The following is a 21783-nucleotide window of genomic DNA, read 5'->3' as shown; positions in this document are numbered from 1 at the left end:
ATATCTATAATTTTTTTTTTTTTGGTCTTTTGTCTTTTTAGGGCCGCACCCACAGCACATGGAGGTTCCTGGGCTAGGGGTGGAATTGGAGCTGTAGCTGCCGCCCTACACCACAGCCATAGCCACAGCCACAGCAATGCCAGATCCGAGCCATGTCTGCGACCTACACCACAGCTCACAGCAACGCCGGATGCTTAACCCACTGAGGAAGGCCAGGGATTGAACCCACAACCTCATGATTCCTAATCAGATTCATTTCTGCTGCTCCAAGACGGGAACTCCTAAACTATAAACTTACATTTCTTTTTCTTGGTTTGTCAATGTAGATATTATTTGCGGTCCTTCTGCTGTGAACGACTACATATTTTTCCTACTCTCTTTCTCCATCTCTCGATTTTTAAAGTAAAATTTTTATGGCTTCCTGTTTTTTTTCTCTTTTTTGGTCTATGGGTTTATTTTTATTTTTTTGTCTTTTTGCCTTTTCTAGGGCTGCTTCCTGCGGCATATGGAGGTTCCCAGGCTAGGGGTCTAATCTGAGCTGTAGCTGCTGGCTTATGCCCCAGCCACAGCAACGTGGGTTCCCAGCCACGTCTGCAACCTATGCCACAGCTCACGGCAATGCCAGATCCTTAACCCACTGAGCAAGGCCAGGGATGGAACCCACAACCTCATGGTTCCTAGTTGGATTCGTTAACTGCTGCGCCACTACGGGAACTCCTGTGGATTGATTTTTAAAAGTGAACACCGGAAACCATTCAACAGCTTTAAAATATTATGATTATGAAATTTATTAATTGCTGAATAAATTAGTATATTGAGATCCATGGAGAAGGAAAGGTATGCTTGTGTGCCAAATAAGTGCTGCTTGAAATAATCTTCCAGATATTAATGCCCAGTCGATCTTCTTAATTTATTTTGCCCTTTCTTCAAGTCTTCTGGGTCATACTCAAATGGCACTTTTTCTTTATATCCCACGTTTGGTTTTTCTTGGATTCTTTTTTGCTGTTGTTGGTTAGTTGAGGATGTCTTTTTAAGTAGTTTTTTCATATAGGCTGTGTAGATTTTCTGAGTTCTTGCATGTCTGATAATGTTTTTGTCCTCATACTTGATTGATAGTTTGGCTGAATATAGAATTCTATATTAAGAATATTTTTCTTCTCAGAACCCAAAACTATTGCTTCATCGCTTTTGGCATTTCTTGTTGCTCATGGGAAGTTTCTTTATTGGAAACTTCTTTTTTTTCCTCTGTGGAATCTCTTAGGAGTTTTCACTTTATTTATGCATTCTAGAGATTTACCAAAGTCTGTCTAGAAAGTGTAGGGTTTTTTTCCCACTTAAATTATCTAGCTTTGTTTCCTGTGTCTTTTACAAATTATTTTTTGAATAGATGATCTGTGAATAAAACTTAAACTTCAGAAGTCGAAAAGTGGTATTCAGGAGCTTTAGTTGCATTGCCTTTATTCCTTTACTCCCCTTTTCCAATCCTGCCAGTTTCTTATGGATTAACGTATAGTTGATTTATAATGTTGTGCCAATTTCTGCTGTACAGCAAAGTGACTCAGTTTCTTATAGATCTTTTAAGTGGGCTCTTTCTTTTGTCTTTGGTTTAGGACAGGTTATTTTATTGATTGATTGATTGATTGATTGATTGTCTTTTTAGGGCTGCACCCACAGTATATGGAAGTTCCAAGGCTGGGGTTGAATTGAGTTGCAGCTGCCAGCCATAGCCACAGCCACATCTGTGACCTACACCACAGCTCACGTCAACACCAGATCCTTAACCCCCCAAGTGAGGCCCAGGATCGAACCCTCGTCCTCATGCATACTAGTTGGATTCCTTCCTGCTGAGCCACAATGGGAACTCTGCTTTCAGCCAGTTATTATTTCCTATTCTTTAGTTCTCCTTCTGCTGCCTCATTTGTTCTCTTATTTTGGGTATGCTTATTAAGAAATGTTGACCTTTGGGAGTTCCTGTTGTGGCTCAGGGTTACAAACCCAACTAGTGTACAATTTAGTGGATTTTAGTACATTCATAGTGTTGTGCAACTGCCACCACTACTTAGTTCCAGAACATTTTCATTACCAGTAAAGGAAACTCCATACCCATTAAGCAGTTACTTCCCAATTTCCCCTTCCCCCAGATCCTGGCAAGCCCTATCTACTTTCTGTTATGAATTTGCCTATTGAGGATATTTCATATAAATGAAATCATATTCCATGTGGTCTTTTTTGTCTGTCATCTTTCACTTGGCATAATGTTTTCAAGGTTCTTCTGTATTGTATTTTTGTGTCAGTACCTTACTGCTTTTTATGGCTGAATAATATACCATTGTATGGTTATACTCCATTTTGTTTATCTTTTCATTAATTGATGGAGATTTGCATTGTTTCTACTTTTTGGCTATTCTGAATAATGCTACTGTGAACATTTATGGACAAGTGTTTGTTTGAATGTATGTTTTTCCTTTTGGAGCGGAATTGCGGTCAGATGGCAATTCTATGTTTAACTTTTTTAGGAACTGACAGATGTTTTCCACGATGGCTGCACTATTTTACATTCCCATCTACGTTATACGAGGGCTCCAATTTCTTTACATCAACAACAGTTTTAAAAAAATACAGCCATTCTAGTGGATATGAAATAGTTATCTCATTGTGATGGGTCCCTCCTCCAGTTTTATTGAGATATAGTTAACATGTAATATTGTATTAGTTTAAAGTTATGTAACATAATGATTTTTGTTTATGTTTATATTGTCAAATGATTACTACAGTAAGTTTAGTTAACAAACATCACTTAATAGTTCATTACACACATTTTTTTATCTTGTGATGAATTTTTTTAAAGATTTATTCTCTTAGAAATTTTCAAATATATAATATAGTATTGTTAATTATAGTTACCACATTACATCTCCAGATATTATTTACCTTAAAACTGGAAATTTATACATTTTGATGACTTTGACCCATTTGTTCCACTCTCTATTCCTGTCCAGGTGAACTCTGGCAATAACCAACCTATTCTCTGTTTCCATGACTTCTGTTTTTATACATTCCACATGTTTAAGTGATATCATACAGTATTTGTCTTTCTCTGACTTATTTCACTTAGCATAGTGCCCTAAAGTTTCATTTATGTTGTTGCAAATAGCAAGATTTCATTCTTTTTTGTCATTAAATAGTAATCCATTGTATATACACCACATTTTCATTTTTTTTCTTTTCTTTTTAAATGATTTTTATTTTTTCCATTATAGTTGGTTTACAGTGTTCTGTCAATTTTCTACCATACAGCAAAGTGACCTAATCCCACATACATTCTTTTTCTCACATTATCCTCCATCATGCTCCATCATAAGTGACTAGATATAGTTCCCAGTGCTACACAGCAGGATCTCCTTGCTTATACATTCCAAAGGTATAGTTTGCATCTATTAATCCCAGATTCCCAGTCCATCCCACTCCCTCCCCCTCCCTTGGCAACCACAAGTCTGTTCTCCAAGTCCATGAGTTTCTTTTCTGTGGAAAGGTTCATTTGTGCCTATATAGTAGATTCCAGATATAAGTGATATCCTATGGTATTTGTCTTTCTCTTTCTGACTTAACTTCACTTAATATGAGAGTCTCTAGTTCGATCCATGTTGCTGCAAATGGCATTATTTTGTTCTTTTTTATGGCTGAGTAGTATTCCATTGTGTATATATACCACATCTTCTTAATCCATTCATTTGCTGATGGACATTTAGGTTGTTTCCATGTCTTGGCTATTGTGAATAGTGCTGCAATGAACATATGGGTACATGTGTCTTTTTCTTTCTTTCTTTTTTAATTACTTAGGCACATTTAATCTTCAAAATTTGATGAACCATTTAAATTACATAGTTTTAAAAATTTTGTAGCTGGAGTACAGATCAGGTTAATTCTCCACTTTTCAATATGTTTCATAATCATATCTATAAAATTAGATTAAATATATTGATTAGTTTAATTTTCTGGGTTTCATGACTGACATCTGGAAGTGTTTTTTTTCAATTACTTGTTTTTTTTTTAAATGTAATGATTTTTTTTTCATTATAGCTGGTTTACAGTGTTCTGTCAGTTTTCTACTGTACAGCATGGTGACCTGGTTACACATACATGTATAGATTCTTTTTTCTCACATTATCATGCTCCATCGTAAATGACTAGATATAGTTCCCAGTGCTACACAGCAGGATCTCCTTGCTTATACATTCCAAAGGCAATAGTCTGCATCTATTAACCCCAAGTTCCCAGTCCATCCCAGTCCCTCCTCCTCCCCCTTGGCAACCATGAGTCCATTCTTCAAGTCCATGATTTTCTTTTCTGTGGAAAGGTTCATTTGTGCCCTATGTTAGATACCAGATATAAGTGTTATCCTATGGTATTTGTCTTTCTCTTACTGACTTACTTCACTTAGTATGAGAGGCTCTAGTTTGATCCATGTTGTTGCAAATGGCATTATTTTGTTCTTTTTTTATGGCTGAGTAGTATTCCATTGTGTATATATACCACATCTTCCTAATCCAGTCATCTGACAATGGACATTTAGGTTGTTTCCATGTCTTGGCTATTGTGAATAGTGCTGCAATGAACATGCGGGTGCATGTGTCTATTTCAAGGAAAGTTTTGTACGGATATATGCCCAAGAGTAGGATTGTTGGGTCATATGGTAGTTCTATGTATAGTTTTCTTTTTTCTTTTTTCTTTTTTTTGTCTTTTCTAGGGTCATACCTGCAGTATGTGGAGGTTCCCAGGCTAGGGTTCTAATCGGAGCTGTAGCTGCTGGCCTACTGCCACAGCCACAGCAAAGGCAGATCCGAGGTGCTTCTGTAACTTACACCACAGCTCATGGCAACACCAGATCCTTAACCCACTGAGCGAGGCCAGGGGTCGAACTTGGACCTCATGGTTCCTGGCTGGATTCATTAACCACTGAGCCACGGCGGGAACTCCCTATGTATAGTTTTCTAAGGTACCTCCATACTGTTTTCCATAGTGGTTGTACCAACTTACATTCCCACTAACATGCAGGAGGGTTCCCTTTTCTCCACACCCTCTCCAGCATTTGTTATTTGTGGACTTATTAATGATGGCCATTCTGACTGGTGTGAGGTGGTACCTCATAGTAGTTTTGATTTGCATTTCTCTAATAATCAGGGATGTTGAGCATTTTTTCCTGTGCTTGTTGGCCATCTGTATATCTTTGGAGAAATGTCTATTTTCAGGTCTTTTGCCCATTTTTCAGTTGGGTTGTTGGCTTTTTTGCTGTTGAGTTGTATAAGTTGTTTGTCTGTTTTAGAGATTAAGCCTTTGTCAGTTGCATCATTTGAAAGTGTTTTCTCCATTTGGTAGGTTGTCTTTTTTTTTTTTTTTTTTGCCGTTTCTTGGGCCGCTGTCACAGCATATGGAGGTTCCTAGGCTAGGGGTCGAATTGGAGCTGTAGCCGCCGGCCGACACCAGAGCCACAGCAACGCAGGATCCGAGCCGCGTCTGCAACCTACACCACAGCTCATGGCAACGCCGGATACTTAACCCACTGAGCAAGGCCAGGGATCGAACCCACCACCTCATGGTTCTTAGTCGGATTTGTTAACCACTGCGCCACGACGGGAACTCCTGTCTTTTTGTCTTTTTTTTTTTTTTTTTATGGTCCCCTTTGCTATGCAAAAGCTTGTCAGTTTGATTAGGTCCCATTGGTTTATTTTTGCTTTTATTTCTGTTGCCTTGGGAGACTGACCTGAGAAAATATTCATGAGGTTGATGTCAGAGAATGTTTTGCCTATGTTCTCTTCTAGGAGTTTGATGGTGTCTTGTCTTATGTTTAAGTCTTTAACGCATTTTGAGTTTATTTTTGTTCATGGTGTGAGGGCCTGTTCCAGTTTCATTGATTTACATGTGGCTGTCCAATTTTCCCAGTACAATTTGCTGAAAAGACTTTTTCCCATTTTATATTCTTCCCTCCTTTGTTGAGGATTAATTGACCCCAGATGTCTGGGTTTATTTCTGGTTTCTCTATTCTGATCCATTGGTGTGTATGTCTGTTTGGTACCAGTACCACATTGTCTTGATTACTGCAGCTTTGTAATATTGCCTGAAGTCTGATAGAGGTATGCCCCCTGCTTGGTTTTTGTTCCTCAGGATTGCTTTGGCAATTATGGGTCTTTTGTGCTTCCACATAAAATTTTGGATTGTTTGTTATAGTTCTGTGAAAACTGTCATGGGTAATTTGATAGGGATTGCATTGAATCTGTAGATTGCTTTGGGTAGTATGGCCATTTTTACAATATTAATTTTTCCAACCCAGGAGCATGGAATATCTTCCCATGTCTTTACATCTTCTTTAATTTCCTTGTTTAATGTTTTATAGTTCTCAGCATGTAAGTCCTTTACCTCCTTGGTCAGGTGTATTCCCAAGTATTTGATTTTTTGGGGATGCAATTTTAAAGGGTATTTTATTTTTGTATTCCTTTTCTAATATTTCATTTTTAGTATACAGAAATGTGGCTGATTTCTGAATGTTCATCTTGTATCCTGCTATTTTGCTGATTTCGTTGATCAGTTTGAGTAGTTTTTGTGTGACGTCCTTAGGTTTTTCTATATATAGTATCATGTCATCTGCATACAGTGACAATTTTACCTCTTCTCTTCCAATTTAGATACCTTTTATTTCTTTTGTTTGTCTAATTGCTGTGGCTAGGACTTGCGATACTATGTTGAATAACAGTGGTGAGAGTGGGCATCCTTGTCTTGTTCCAGATTTTAGCAGGAAAGCTTTCAGCTTTTCTCCATTGAGTATTATATTTTCTGTGGGTTTGTCATAAATGACTTTTATTATGTTAAGTGATGTTCCCTCTATACCCACTTTGGTAAGAGTTTTTATCATGAATGGATGTTGGACTTTGTCCAATGTTTTTTCTGCATCCATTGAGATGATTGTGTGGTTTTTGACTTTTCTTTTGTTAATGTGGTGTATGACATTGATTGATTTGTGTATGCCAAACCATCCTTGTGAACCTGGGATGAATCCCACCTGGTCGTGGTGTGTGACCTTTTTTATATTTTTGTTGGATTTGGTTGGCTAGAATTTTGTTAAGGATTTTTGCATCTATATTCATCAAAGATATTGGCCTGTAATTTTCTTTTTTGGTAGTATCTTTGTCTGGTTTTTGTATTAGGGTGATGGTGGTGCCATAGAATGTCTTTAGGCGTGTTTCTTCTTCAACCTTTTGGAAAAGTTTAAGGAGGATGGGTACAAGTTCCTCTTTGTATGTTTGGTGGAATTTGCCTGTGAAGACATCTGGTACTGGACAAATAAAACAAATAAAAGTGTTTTATTTAGGGAGTATTTTTTTGTATATTCAATTTCATTTCTAGTGATTGGTCTGTTCAGTTCGTCTCTTTCTTCTTGGTTCAGTTTTGGGGGCTGTAAGTCTCTAGGAAGTTGTCCATTTCTTCTAGGTTGTCAAATTTGTTGGCATATAGTTGTTCATTGTATTCTCTTATGGTTTTTTGTATTACTACAGTATCCATTGTGATTTCTCCTTTTTCATTTCTTATTTTGTTTATTTGGGTTTTTTTCTTTCCTCTCCTCCATGAGTTTGGCCAGAGGTTTGTCAATTTTGTTTACCTTTTCAGAGAACCAGCTCTTGGTTTTATTGATTTTTGTATTGTTTTTTGAATCTCTTTTTTTATTTCCTCCCTGATCTTTATGATTTCTTTCCTTCTGCTGACTTTAGGTTTTTGTTCTTCTTTTTCTAATTCATTTAGGTAGTGGGCTGTTGATTTGAGATTTTTATTTTTTTTGAGGAAGGCCTGTATGGCTATGAATTTCCCTCTGAGCACTGTTTTTGCAGCATCCCATAGATTTTGAATGGTTGTGCCTTCATTATCATTTGTCTCGAGGTATTTTTTAATTTCCTTTTTGATTTCCTCATTGGCCCATTGGTCTTGTAGTGGCCTGTTGTTTAGTCTCCATGTAGTTAGTTTTTTCTTATTTCTTTGCCTGTGGTTGATTTCTACTTTCATGCAGTTGTGGTCAGAGAAGTTACTTAAAATAATTTCTATGCTCTTAAATTTGTTGAGTTTAGTTTTGTGCCCCAGTGTGTGGTCAATCCTTGAAAATGTTCCATGTGCACTTGAAAAGAATGTATATTCTTAATTTCTTGGATGTTTTGTCCTGAAAATATCAGTTAAGTCTAATTTTTCTAGTGTGTCATTTAGGATCTCTGTTGCTTTATGGATTTTCTGTTTAGAGGATTTGTCCATTGATGAGAGTGGGGTGTTAAAGTCTCCTACTATGATTGTATTCCCATCAATTTCTCCTTTTATGTCTGTTAGTAATTGTTGTAGGTATCTGGGTGCTCCTATATTAGGGTCATGTATATTGACAATTGTAATATCTTCTTGAATGGATCCTTTTATTATTAAATAGTGCCATTTTTATCATGAAGTAGTGTCCTCACATTTTCTTTATCCTTTCTGCCAGTGGACACTTTGGTTATTTCCATGGCTTGCAATTGTAAATAATGCTGCAATGAACAAGGAGATAGAGAATATCTCTTTGAAATAATGATTTTGTTTCCTTTGGGTATATACCTAGAAGTGGGATTGTTGGATCGTATGGTAGTTCTATTTTAGTTTTTCGAGGAACCTCCGCAATGAAATTATTAGGTATCTCCTTTGACCTAGAGGTGCTATGAAAAGAATCCTAAGCTACTGTGAATGAGCTTGGGATTCTCTGACTTAAGATATGATGAATGTATATCCATATTATTAAATTTCCTTCAAAAACTTGACTTTTAATGGATATCTCTGCTCCTTTATTGTGTGGATATATAATACTTTAGTTAACTCTTTCTAATTATTGAACATTTAAGTTATTTCCAGTGTTTTGATAATATAAATAACACACTAATAGTTATTTTTATATATAAGTCTTGGTCCATATAGCTGATTCTTTGCTTATAACAGAGTCAAAAGTTATAAGTTGTCTTAAGGCTTTTAAAACATATTAATATATATTTGTTACTTACTTTTTTCCTATATGGTTCTATTCGCCACTACTAACAGTGTTTCTGTGCCCCTCTTATCTCAACCTCAGTAGCTTTGAATATTCTTTTTTACAGTTTGATAGGTGAAATGTTTTCTGTCTTAGCCTGATAGGAATTAGAGCTATTTTCTTCATGCTTTGCCTCAAGCTAAGATCAAAGTTTGGCCAGCTTTATAGTACAACTCTCTTTAGCTCCTTAGGGATTGTAGTTCATGGTTGAGATACGTCTCTTTCCATCTCTCTGAGGATTTACTTAATTTATAGTTGGTAAAGATGTTTTGCTTATTAAGAAGCAGCTTTTTTTCTATTGGAAAATTATACATTTATTTAATTTTGGCATCCACATTTTTTCCTACTTTAAAAAAATTTTTTTGCTGCCCTGCAGCATATAGAGTTCCCAGGCCAGGGATCAGATCTGAGTCACAATTGCAACCTACACCACAGCTGTGGCAATGCTGGATCCTTTAACGCATGTGCCAGGCAGGGGATCAAAGCTGAGTTCTGGTGCTGCAGAGACACTGCAGATCCCGTTTTACCACAGTGGGAACTCCCATTTTTCCTACTTTTATGTTGAAGGTCTGTTCAGAAATATTATTCGTTAGTCTATATTTTGCCAGGGAATTAAGTGTCATCTTAATTTCCTACTCTAATTTTTATTGCAATAAAATGAGTTTTTTTTTTTTCAAGGATGTATTGTCTATTATTCTAATGAGTGGCAAAAAGAAAAAAGTTCCATGTTGTGTTTTAGATATAGAAATTGTTAAAGTATTTTTTTAAAATTTCAGACTACTGGACAGGGGAGAGAGATCTAGCTTTCCTTTAAACTCTGAAAAGATCACATGCTAAGGTGTGTTTGTGTGCCATTTTGGTTTCATGGAACTGAAATACCAATCTATAATGGCTTAAAGAAGTAAGGGGTTTATTTTCCTTTCCTATCAAAATGTCCAGAGATGGGGAGTGCAGGGCTAGTGCATGTGCTCAAGAATATTACTAAGTATCCACCCCCTTCCCTCTATCCTATGTGTGGTTATTTGCGGGGGAGGGGGTGTGTGGGGTTCCTTGACATATGGAGTTACTGGGCCATAGATCAGATCCGAGACACAGTTGCAACCAACACTGCAGCTGTGGCAATGCTGGATCCTTAACCCATTGTGCCGGGCTGGGGATGAAACCTGCATCCCAGCATCTCTAGATGTGCTACTGATCCCATTGTGCCACAGCGGGAACATCTATTTTGTGTTTTTTTGCACATGGTTCCAAATAATTGTGGTACTTCTAGGTATTGCTTCTGTTTTCTCTGCAGGAAGTAGAGGAAGAGGCAAAATCTGAAAGGCAAAGGGGCTTTGCCACCTGAGTTTTAAGCAGGTGCTTTCTCTGGGGTAGAGAAAGAAAAAAGAAAAGCAGATTGTGAGTGGCTTTTGGAAAGTCAGTTAATAATAATCTTGCCACACTGTGGAACAGAGAGTTCAGTTTGAGGTGGTGGAAGTGAAAGAAAGCTTTGAGTTATTATTATTATTATTATTATTTGCCATACCTGCAGCATACAGAAGTTCCTGGGCCAGCAGTCAAACCCTAGCCACAGCAGTAAACTGAGCCGCAGTAATGACAATGCTGAGTCTTTAATTGCTATGCCACCAGGGAACTCCCTTTGAGTTAATTTTAAGCTGTTGAAAAACAAAATTCAGTTGAGTAAAATTTAAATATCTTACTGGCTTTTTCAATGATTCATTAATTGAGCAGCATCCAGTCAAGTAGATAAAAAAGATTTTGGAAGAGCCATACAATGTGAAAGACGTTATAGCAGAAGAGAGCAAAAACAAGGAATTTATACTGGCTCAAAAAGTAGATTGATTGTGGCAAGGTCACTTTCCCCTAGGGTTGACTGGGGTCTCCCAGGCAGATGACCTCACTGATGGTGATTCGGTAATTCCTGATGGACTGGTTTTAGATTCCATTTCTGGAAGAGGCTAAAATCGTAATTAAGTCTTGGTTTGTTTCTGTGGGGCTTAGTGTCCAGTGACTTCAATTTAGGCTTGTTGTCTTGTTTTTAATAATTTGCCCTTTCTGATCAAGCCTAACTGAGAGATATGATAAAAATTTAAGGCTTTAGTGCCACTCCCAAGTACTGCTCTGAAGATCATAAAGTTTTTGCTGATTGGTGTTGTATTCAAAGGTCATGACATTGGGTTCCCATTCTTCAGGTCAGTCATTCTTTTTGTTCCTTTTCTGACATTCTGGTCTTAGGGAGATCATTTGCTTGCTGGTTAGTGGCTGCAAACATGCATTTAAAACTTTCAAAAGAATACAGTGCTCCAGGGAGACTACTGTGATTATCATAGGCAAGATACTTCCCAGTATTTATAGTGTACTTTGGACCCATGGTCCCCAAGACCCAAACCAATCAGAATCAAATAAGTGGAAAAAAAAAAAAAAAACCCTATTAAAGAAGTTATTTTCTAAAGACAGCTGGCTTGTTCAGTGATCTTCTTTCTGTAGCTGGGTCTCAATTTGCCCAGAAGTGTCAGTCCAAGTGCAGCAAATGAAATTGTCCATAACATAGACACCTCCTTGCTCAGTTAAAAGATAGTCAAGGGCTATCTTATTATCAGGAACAACCTTGGCCAGAGTCTAGGGATTTTTGTTGGGCAGCTATTGCTTTAGCAGCAGGTTCTGCAACATCATTAGGAGTTAAGTTCTTGATCATAGCCTCATCTGTACTTGTAGCCAAAGGAGTAGGAGTCTCCAGGGGAAGTGAATTTGAATCATGAATGCCTCCTGATAACTTAAAAGTTTAAGGTTTCCATAGATAACGTAGGTATTCTTATTACCTTTGCCCTGTGTCCCTTTCTTTGTACAGGGCCTGTATGCAAGTTTCCGCAGGTCTGGGGTTTTAATGAGAGAGAGGGAAAAGTTAAGGAGTAGGACATGATAGAGGGGGGTAGGTTGTTCCAAAGAAGGTATTGGAAATCAGGGAGAAGTTTATGACAAACAGAACTTTAGCGTCACCAGAATCGTGGCAAATTCAACAGTCATTTGGAAGTTGGATTGCAATGGCCTGGGATATGTAAACAATGACATTGTGATTTTGAAGTCTCCAGCATTTGCACAGGCCAAGGTGTCAGGTGGAACTTTCTGCAGTTGTGAAGTATGTATGCAAGGTTTTATACCTTATAATTTGATAGTGGTGTCAGTGGTAAAGACTTCTTGGTAGGATTCTTTCCATGAGTCTCACTTTTGCAAAAGCAATCAAGTAAAAGAATAACTGTCGGTAAATGACAAAAGACTTAAAAATATCCATTGCTAGGAGTTCCCATTGTGGCTCAGTGGAAACGAATCCAACTAGTATCCACGAGGATACGGGTTTGATCTCTGACCTTGCTCAGTGGGTTAAGGATCTGGCATTGCCATGAGCTGTGGTGTAGGTTGCAGACGAGGCTCGGATCCCATGTTGCTGTGGCTGTGGTGTATGTAGGTTGGCAGCTGTAGCTCCGATTTGACCCCTAGTCTGGGAACTTCCATATACTACGGGTGCTGTCCTAAAAAAGTTAAAAAAAAAAGAGAGAGAATCCATTGCTAAAGATCTGATGAGAGTTCATTATTAACAAAGAAATTTTGTTATTTCTGTGACATAAAACATTTTAAGATTGTAACTGGAATTATGACTAGTAACATTCTATCATGGCATATCAGATTTCTAGGAATTTCATGCAATTTCTGAAACATTTATATTGATAGAAAGTTTAGCATTACTTCTTAAGTTGACAGTGCTTCCCATGTAATTTAACATATCAAATAAGCCTAAGTTGTTTAGTGTTTTTTTGGCCAATGTCTGTGGCATGCAGAAATTCCCAAGCCAAGGATTGAGCCCACACCACAGCAGTAACCCTAGCCACAGCAGTGACAATGCTGGATCCTTAACCTGCTGAACCACCAGGGAACTCCAAGCCTAAGTAGTTTAATATTTCTTTTTATAAGGAGAGAGAAAAAATCTTTTGAGATGTTCCAGGGGCCCTCTGGAAAATCCCAAAGTCAGTTGGAGGCCAGAAAGACTTCATTTAGAATTCAATTTGGGAAAGTTTGTCAAAATATCAAAATATTTTGCACATTTGACTAAAAAAGATCACAGATCATTAAGAAACAATAATTAGTTATCCATTTAACCAAAGTGACAAAGATTTCACAACACAGAATACGAACCATTATATGATCATCACTACAATTAAGGATTTCAAAGACAAATACAGAAGATTACATAGTGCTGAGCATAACTTTATAATATTAATAAGACTAGGTTTGCTTAAGGAATCAAAGACCTAATGATGACGATAACATGAAGCATAGGACGTTATTTTGATAAAACGCAAAACTGTTACTTTCTAGGCAGATTGCTTAAAAAGCAATGGAAAACCTTTTACAGCAGCTTATCAAAAGCAGATCCTCAGTCCAAGAAATTTTGCCTTTTTAGCAGATGAAAGAAAATTAAGGTTTAATTTTGTGTAAGTCAATGGATATTGAAGTTTGTTATTTTTGGCTGCACCCACAGTATGTGGAAGTTCCTGGGTCAGGGTTTGAACTCAAGCCACAGCTGTGGCAACCCTGGATCCTTAACCTATTATGCCACATGTGAACTTTCTGAAACTTAATTTTAAAACTCTTATAATAACAATTCAATTTTTATTTTTACTATTTTTTTTAAAACAATTCAGTTATTAGCCAGTTTGACCACACAAGATTCGCATTTACTTCCCCCCCTCCCTCCCTCTCCTTCTCTCTCCCTCAACTTTCTGTGTCCACAGTTTGTCCCTTATTCCCCTTTCCCATTCTGAAATAATCAGCTTTATTTTAGGACAACGTTACTTTCTTTTCTCAACCAAAATACATCTCTGTTTCTCATATGTTTTCTTATCAAAAACACACATCCTATTTTCCTTGTATTTAGAGAGGTTTCTCTTATTATTTCTGGTCTTTTTTTTTTTTTTTTTTTTTTTGTCTTTTTGCCATTTCTTGGGCTGCTCCCTTGGCATGTGGAGGTTCCTAGGCTAGAGGTCGAATCGGAGCTGTAGCCGCCGGCCTACGCCAGAGCCACAGCAACGCAGGATCCAAGCCTGGTCTGCGACTTACACCACAGCAATACCGGATCCTTAACCCACTGAGCAAGGCCTGGGAAAAAAGAATTATCTACCTTACCTTTGCATTCAAAGACTGGGCCATCAGTTCCTAGAAGACCAGGTAGAATATTTGTATCTCAAAGGCACAGAGAAAGAATGGAAGTTCCTCCTAGAATGGCTTTTGTTCCTAAGGCCAGAATTTTAGTAATACTCAGAAACCTTTTGAGATGAATAAGGGAGGTTTAAGGATTACTAAAAAGGCTAAGTATATTTTGAATTTTTCCTTGAGCTGCATTTCTGTCCTCATAAAGACTTAGTTTATAAGATGAGGACAGTTATTTTTTAATTCCTTGAAGAACTGAGTTGCAAGCAAAATGACTTCAGAGCTAACCCACTATCGACTACATTTCCAGTTTGCTTCTTTATGTCAGGGAGAAGATCTTCAACTAAAAAATCAAGATTCCTCTGTTCTAGATCTAGATCTCTTTGTTTTCGGAGTATTTTTCCCCCCTCTGGGTATATAGTTTCATTTTAGCTTAGGGCAGAAGGCCTTAATAAAAGTTCCTGTTGGAGTTCCCATTGTGGCTCAGTGGTAATGAACCCAACTAGTATCTGTGAGGAAACGGGTTCAATCCCTGGCTTTTGTCAGTGGGTTTAGGATCCAGCATTGCGATGAGCTGTGGTGTAGCTTGTAGACGTGGCTCAGATCCCGCATTGCTGTGGCTGTGATGTAGGCCAGCAGCTACTACTCCAATTTGACCCCTAGCCTGGGAATCTCCATAGGCCATGGATGCGGCCCTAAAAATACTCCCCCCCCCCCCGCAATATTTGAATATTATCTTAGAGTTTGGCCAATTTCTGATCACAGAGCTACTTAAAAAGAGTTCCCATCATGGCGCAGTGGAAACAAATCCACTGCGCCATGAGGTTGCAGGTTCGATCCCTGGCTTTGCCCAGTGGGTTAAGGATCCAGTGTTGCTGTGAGCTTGGTGTAGGTTGAAGATGTGGCTGGGATCCCATGTTGCTGTGGCTGTGGTGTAGGGTGGCTGCTATAGTTTCAATTTGACCTCTAGCCTTGGAACCTCCATATGCCTCGGTTGCAGCCCTAAAAAGCAAACAAATAAACAAATACCCACCAAAAAACAAAACAACAACAACAAAAAAGCAAAACAAAGAAAACTTTAACATGTCTTGTCAATTGGGACAAACAGTAAATATTCCTGTCAGTACTGGACAACCTGTTTGACTAAAGAAGCATCTTCAAAGAGGGTGCAAAATATACTACTGTCTCAAGATTCTAAGTCACTCCCAAAGATAGCCTAGATGATGAAAGAAAGACCTAGACATTTCTTATGACACTAAAAGAGACATACAAGAGGGTAATAGCTGTGCCTAACAGAGAAAGGATTAATAACCAATGGGTCTGGATTTGGGAAAGAAGGGCCAATGTGAAATTTTACCTTCCTCTCTTAACTAGGCATGGCTAAAAGATACTGAGGAGAGCTGACTCTGACAAGAATTCTTTTCTCTTTGGCAGCTTCTGCCAGATTTCCCAGGATTCCATCTCTACACTTCAGAGTACGGGTTAGAGTAGAGAGTGTACCTTAGGTATCTACCAGAATTTAGCAAGGTTTTCCATTAATTTTTTTGGCCACACTCATGGTATGTGGAAATTCCTACACCAGGGATTGAACCTGAGCCACAACAGTGTCAACATCAAATCCTTAACTGGTGGGCTGTCAGGGAAATCTGGTTTTCCATTCATTTTAGTTTCCTGTTGGCTGCTTAAGGAACCAGGAAAATCCCTCAATCTTGTCAACCCTGGGAGAGGCCTGTGTGGGGGCCCTTCTTTGAGGATGAATATGAGGGTATCTTTAAGGCCACTAACTTGGGAGACTTGTCTATGGTCTTGTAGTTTCTTCAGAGTCGAAAGATGATTCAGACAGGGGATTAATAGAATGAGTACTCAAGTAAAGTAGGATAGAGGGGAGTAGTAGGAGTCATATGTCAGCCTTGTAGCCGTTTGTGTTATGTACCTCTTTGTGTCTTTAATGTTTCATTAGCATTTTACAATGAATCTTTCAATGAAGCTGTTTTAGAATCTTGAAGCCTTTGGAAGTATTCTGCATTCCATTTAAAATAGGTATCCCATTCTTTTTATTTGCTGTGAGAGTCCTTGCTCTTTTTATTTTGGCTGGGTCCAGGGCATGCGGAATTTCCCAGGCCAGGGATGGAACCTGTGCCACAGCAGTAAATTAACTTGCTATGCCACCAGAGAACTCCTTGGAGTCCTTGCTTTCACCTGCCAGGTTTTTTTTTTGTTTTTTTTTTTTTTTTTTTGCTTTTTAGGGCCACACTTGCGGCATATGGAAGTTCCCAGACTAGGGGTTGAATTGGAGCAACGGCTGCTGGCCTACACCACAGCCACAGTAACGTGGGATCGGAGCTACATCTGCAACCTACTCCACAGCTCACGGCAATGCCGCATCCCCAACTCACTGATCAAGGCCAGGGATTGAACCCGAATCCTCATGGATGCTAGTTGGATTAGTTTCCGTTGAGCCACAATGGGGACTCCACAACTGCAATTCTTAAATGAAAAATCTTGTTTAGTTGGAATGTCTCCCTTAATGGCCATTGTAATTCTAAGTTGTCTTAGGAAGACTTTGCCTTTTTTGTAGATAGTAACAGCTTCCAGGACTCCAGATAAACAAGCAGTTGTGCTAGAAAGTGTTGTGCTCAATCCTTTGAAACCTGAGGCTCCCACTTCTTTAGCTAAGCTTTGGACCTTTTGGAGCCAAATTAATATCTAAGAGGGATGTGCTTCGGGTTGGGGATTGTGTGATGCTTTACAGTCTATCTTGTTGCACAGAAATTTTCTTGAGGTTGTCAATCTAATCCTTTCCACGACCAACTTATTCTAGCATAGGTGTCTTAGAGTTGAGTGCTCTAACAGTTCTTAAGTACCTGACCTGTCTGGTCAATATTGTCACTTTGACTTTTGAGATTCCCATTCACACTAGATCTGTTATTCTTTTACCTCATGTGCATAGTATCAGAAACCAACAGTAACCAAGGAAATGGAACTGTAGATACCCAGTAGTAACCAAGGAGATGGTATTCCAGACTTGCCAAGAGAAGGCCTTAGGTGTTCCTAAGTGGACCCACTTGTAGTTCCTAAGGTAGAACTTTGAGCTGAACCAGTAGATCCTAACAAATGGGCAACGTGGACTAACCAAGGGCTAGGGACTCAGGTTCTGGGTAGAACTGCCTGGCAGCTCAAGCTGACCCCCTAAGCTTTGAACTAGGAAACCAATTAGATTGCAAGCTCAGCGCAAAGAGAATAGAGCTCAGAACTGTGAGGATCTTACCCATGGTCTGTGGGAAGACAGAGGGTTCACAGGTACCAGTGCCTGTGTTTCTCATCCTTGACGTCGTCAGAAGTTTCCTTTGGATCCCGTCACTGCCACCAAAATGTTTAAAAGCAAAATTCAGCTGAGATATTTTAAAGATCTTACTGGATTTGTTCAAAGTGATTTCTGATGGACTGGTTTAAGATTCCATTTCTGGGAGAGGCCAAAATTGTAAGTTAAGTTGATTTGTTGCTGTGGGGCTTAGCATGACTCCATTTTGGGCCTGTTGTCTTATTTTTAACAAAGTGTATCTATCAGCAAAGCACTTAATGATAAAAATTAGTTTCTGAGGTATCACTGCCTCTCACACTATATAAAGATTTTCTGTAATTAACAAAACAAATTTGTAGACCTTCCAGTCCATATAAGTATAAAGGTTAAACATTTAGGAATAAAAATGGGCTTTTAGGTAAAGCCATATGGTGTTAGGAGAATCCTTTTTATAAAAATGGTAGGAAAAAAAAACACAACAAGAGAAATTTGGTGCTTATAAGAGAACAGAAATTAGACATACTAAATTTTATATGTGACCCTTGCTCTATATCAACTAAGCTTTTTGGTCTAGTTTATTGAAGTTGTAAATTCAGTGCCTTTATCAGAAAGATATTTTCCAGTGACAAAGGCCTTTGAATAATCAAAGTACTTCTGGGTTCAAGCGATTTAAATAAGACTTATTCCTTTTTAAAGAACTACTTGAATTTTCCTTTCTCAGAGTGGGATTTTTACTTCTGATCCTAAGTGAATATAAGTGAAAAGCACAACTGTGCTCTAAGGGAATGTTGGAATTCTAAACCCTTATTTCAAATCTGGGCTAATATTCTCTAGTTATGGTATTTTGGTAAAATAATATATATCTCAAAACTCAGCTTCTCAATCAGTAAAATTTGTATGATTATAAATTACTATCTCGTGGTTGCTATGAGGAGTAATTGAATCATGATGCATAAACGTCTCCAGCAAAGTTTTGGTTTATTTTTTCTCCAAAAATATAAGGGGGTTTCCATGATAAATTTTCCTGAAGCTTATATTGGCAAATAAAAATGGTAGTTATTGAGTAAAAATTATAGTCACCTTGTGGCTTTGAGAATAAGGATTAATTTTATTAGTTTCAATAAGAAGACAAAATTTTTCCTTTATCTGCAATTAATTGTTATAAAAATATTATATCAGGAAAGACATACGGGTTCTATAATGGGCTATTTTACTTTAAACTTTCAAAATAGAATCTTAAAAATTTCTTCTCATAAATGAACATGTTTAAGAAAAACTTTAAAATAAGTACACACAGATGGTTAACTTTGAGATGATGGATACATTAACTAACCTTATTGTGATGGTCACTTAATATATACACATAACTCATCACATTGCGCACCTTAAATTTCTGTAATTGTCAAAGCTGGAAAAAATAAAGATAAGCAAAAAGAATTAAAATAATTCAGGAGTTCCTGCTGTGGTGCAGCAGATTAATAATCTGGAGGTGCCAGTTTGATCCTTGGCCAGCCCAGTGGGTTAACTGTGGTGTAGGTTGTAGCTCCAGCTCAGATTCCATGCCTGGCTGAGCAACTTCCATATGCTTTGGGGGCAGCCAAAAAAGAAAAAAAAAAAGAATTAAAGTATTTCATAGATGAACACTACATGTTTTTTGGGCATATGCTTTTATTTTCTCAAGAATGTGACTGTCTTTTATGATTTTTGGTAACTTGGATTTTGTTTTGTTTTGTGTGTGTGTTTGTTTCGGCCACACCCTCAGCATGTAGATGTTCCCTGCCTGGAATTGAACATACGCCATAGCAGCAACTGAGTGACAATGCTGGGTACATGACCTGCTGAGCCACAGAGAAACTCTGGGGATTTTCTATTTAACAATATATAATGGGTATTTTCCCAATTCACTAAATGTTCTTTTTCAGCAGTGGTTTCCCCTCTCTCTCTCTTTCTTTTTTTTTGTCTTTTTAGGGCCTCACCCACGGCATATGGGGGTTCCCAGGCTAGGAGTCCAATCAGACCTGGAGCCTCCAGCCTATGTCACAGCCACAGCTACGCAGGATCCTTACCCACTGAGCAAAGCCAGGGATTGAACCCGTGTCCTCATGGATGCTAGTTGGGTTCGTTAACCGCTCAGCCACAACGGGAACTCCTGCAGTGGTTTTCTTTGAAAGAAAATCTATACCATTCCCATATGCAAACCACCCATCAATAATAACATCAATTATATGCAGTTATCCTTGAAGGTATGGGTTAAAAGTCTGCTTTCTGACCTTCTTTTACCAGAAAGTCACTGTTCTGTATTTTTAATGACTATATTTCACTATATGTATGTGCTATTATTTGTTTAACCAGTTACTTTGTTGATTGATACTGAGGTTGTAACTTTTTATTGTTATAAACAGCACTGTGATCAATAGATATTTAGTTAAAACTTTGTTTTTCTGAGAGAAGGAAATTTATAAAGTGAAAAATTTAAAATGAAAAGGAAAGAGTACATAAGTCAAAATGTGCTTAACAGTATTTGTCTTTAAAATAGAGATCATGATTAGGAAACTTGAAAGTGAGCAGGTATTTCCTGGTATTACTATATTGATCTGCATAGAGTAGGTTTTAAGAACTATGTAATTTAATTCAACACAAAAAAATTTCTTTCCAGATGTACTTATAGGTAGTGATTAAAAACACAGCATGAGGAGTTCCCATTGTGGCTCAGTAGGTCACGAACTGGACTACTATCTATGAGATGCGAGTTTGATCACTGGCCTTGTTCACTCAGTTAAGCATCATGTGTTGCTGTGAGCTGTGGTGTAGGTTGCAGATGCAGCTCTGATCCCGCGTTGTTGTGGCTGTGGCTGTGGCTGGCAGCTGCAGCTGCAATTTTACCCCTAGCCTGGATACTTCTATATGTTGTGGGTGCAGCCCTAAAAAGTAAAAAAAAACCAAAAAACAAAAAACAAAAAAACAAAAAACCCGCAAAAAACCAAAAACCAAAAAGCAGCATAAGCTTTTGGAACTTCATGAAATTGTGTATCTTGGTCAAATTGCTTGCCCTAAAAGAAGTCCAGAAATATTAAATACTTCCCTTAAGATCTCTTAGTATGTTTCAGTTTCTGATGTTATTGGTGTTCTATTCTAACTCCTACTCCAACATTCGTATCTTTAGTAAGATATCTAATATAAAAGTAATGAGAACTATTTGTGGAGTATTCATGATGATTAATGAAGAGACTGATGAAGGCAAATAATTATCAGTTGTCAGAATGCACTTTTCTGTAAACTTTCTAAGATATTGATAAATTTATTGATGTTATGCATTTTTTATCAATAAATATTTATTTAGATCCATCTTAGCAGAAGTTTCAGTCATATTGTAGAATGTATTTACATCATGCTTGTAAATGACTAAAGAATATCATTAGTCATTGATATGACTACCATATTTTATAATTTTGGGTAATTCGTCAGTCGATGGACATTTTGGTTGATTCCACTTTTTGACTATTGTAAATAATGCTGCTGTGAACATTTAATGTGTGTATATATATATATATATATGTGTGTGTGTGTGTGTGTGTGTCTTTTTTGGGCTGCACCTGTGGCATATGGAAGTTCCCAGGCTAGGGGTCAAATTAGAGCTGCAGCCGTAGGCCTGCGCAACAGCTACAGCAACGTGGGATCCAAGCCACAGCAACGTGGCAATGTCGGATCCTTTACCCACTGAGTGGGGCCTGGGATCAAACCCGCATCCGGCATCCTCATGATTACTAGTTGGGTTCATTACCTTGCAACGGGAGCTCCAACCACATGTTTTAAATTGTTGGGTATATACCTAAGAATGGAATTGCTAGATTGTATGTTAACTCTATATTTAACCTTTTGAGGAACTACTAAAGCAGCTGCACCATTTTACATTCCTTCATGCAATGTGTGAGGATTCTAATTTCTTTATATGCTTGTTAGCATTTGATATTGTTTTTGATTTTAGCCATCTTACTGGGTATGAAGTGTTATCTCATGTGGTTTTGATTTGTATTTCCGTAATAACTAGTAGTATCAAGCATCTTTTCATGCTCAATTTTGGCTATTTGTGTATATTCTTTGGCCCATTTTTAAAATTAGATTGTCTTTTTATCCTTGGTTGTTGTTGAGTTGTAAGAGTTCTTTATATATTCTGGATGCTAGGCCCTTATCTGATTTA

General features: G+C 37.8%; 1 protein-coding gene and 2 long non-coding RNA genes across 24 annotated transcripts in view; all 3 read left to right on the top strand.

The window, feature by feature from the left end:
* Positions 1 to 21783, top strand: part of CDK19 (cyclin dependent kinase 19) — a 203883-nt gene that overhangs the window by 9832 nt on the left and 172268 nt on the right. The gene's annotated exons all lie outside the window — the stretch shown is intronic.
* Positions 3695 to 10473, top strand: LOC146406155 (uncharacterized). The gene is made up of 2 exons (XR_014807344.1): positions 3695 to 4270; positions 4771 to 10473. It is a non-coding gene; the product is annotated as an uncharacterized LOC146406155 (long non-coding RNA).
* On the top strand, positions 12572 to 19019 carry LOC146406154 (uncharacterized). Its single transcript, XR_014807342.1, has 3 exons — positions 12572 to 13105; positions 14013 to 14773; positions 16694 to 19019. It is a non-coding gene; the product is annotated as an uncharacterized LOC146406154 (long non-coding RNA).

This window comes from Sus scrofa, chromosome 1 (genome assembly GCF_054392235.1).
Source record: "Sus scrofa isolate SSC_HxYL_T2T_F1_AM1 chromosome 1, Sscrofa_HxYL_maternal_Yorkshire_Landrace_v2.0, whole genome shotgun sequence".
NCBI classification, from domain to species: domain Eukaryota; kingdom Metazoa; phylum Chordata; class Mammalia; order Artiodactyla; family Suidae; genus Sus; species Sus scrofa.
The sequence above is the reverse complement of the archived record's forward strand: the minus strand, read 5'-3'. Positions and strand labels throughout refer to the sequence as shown.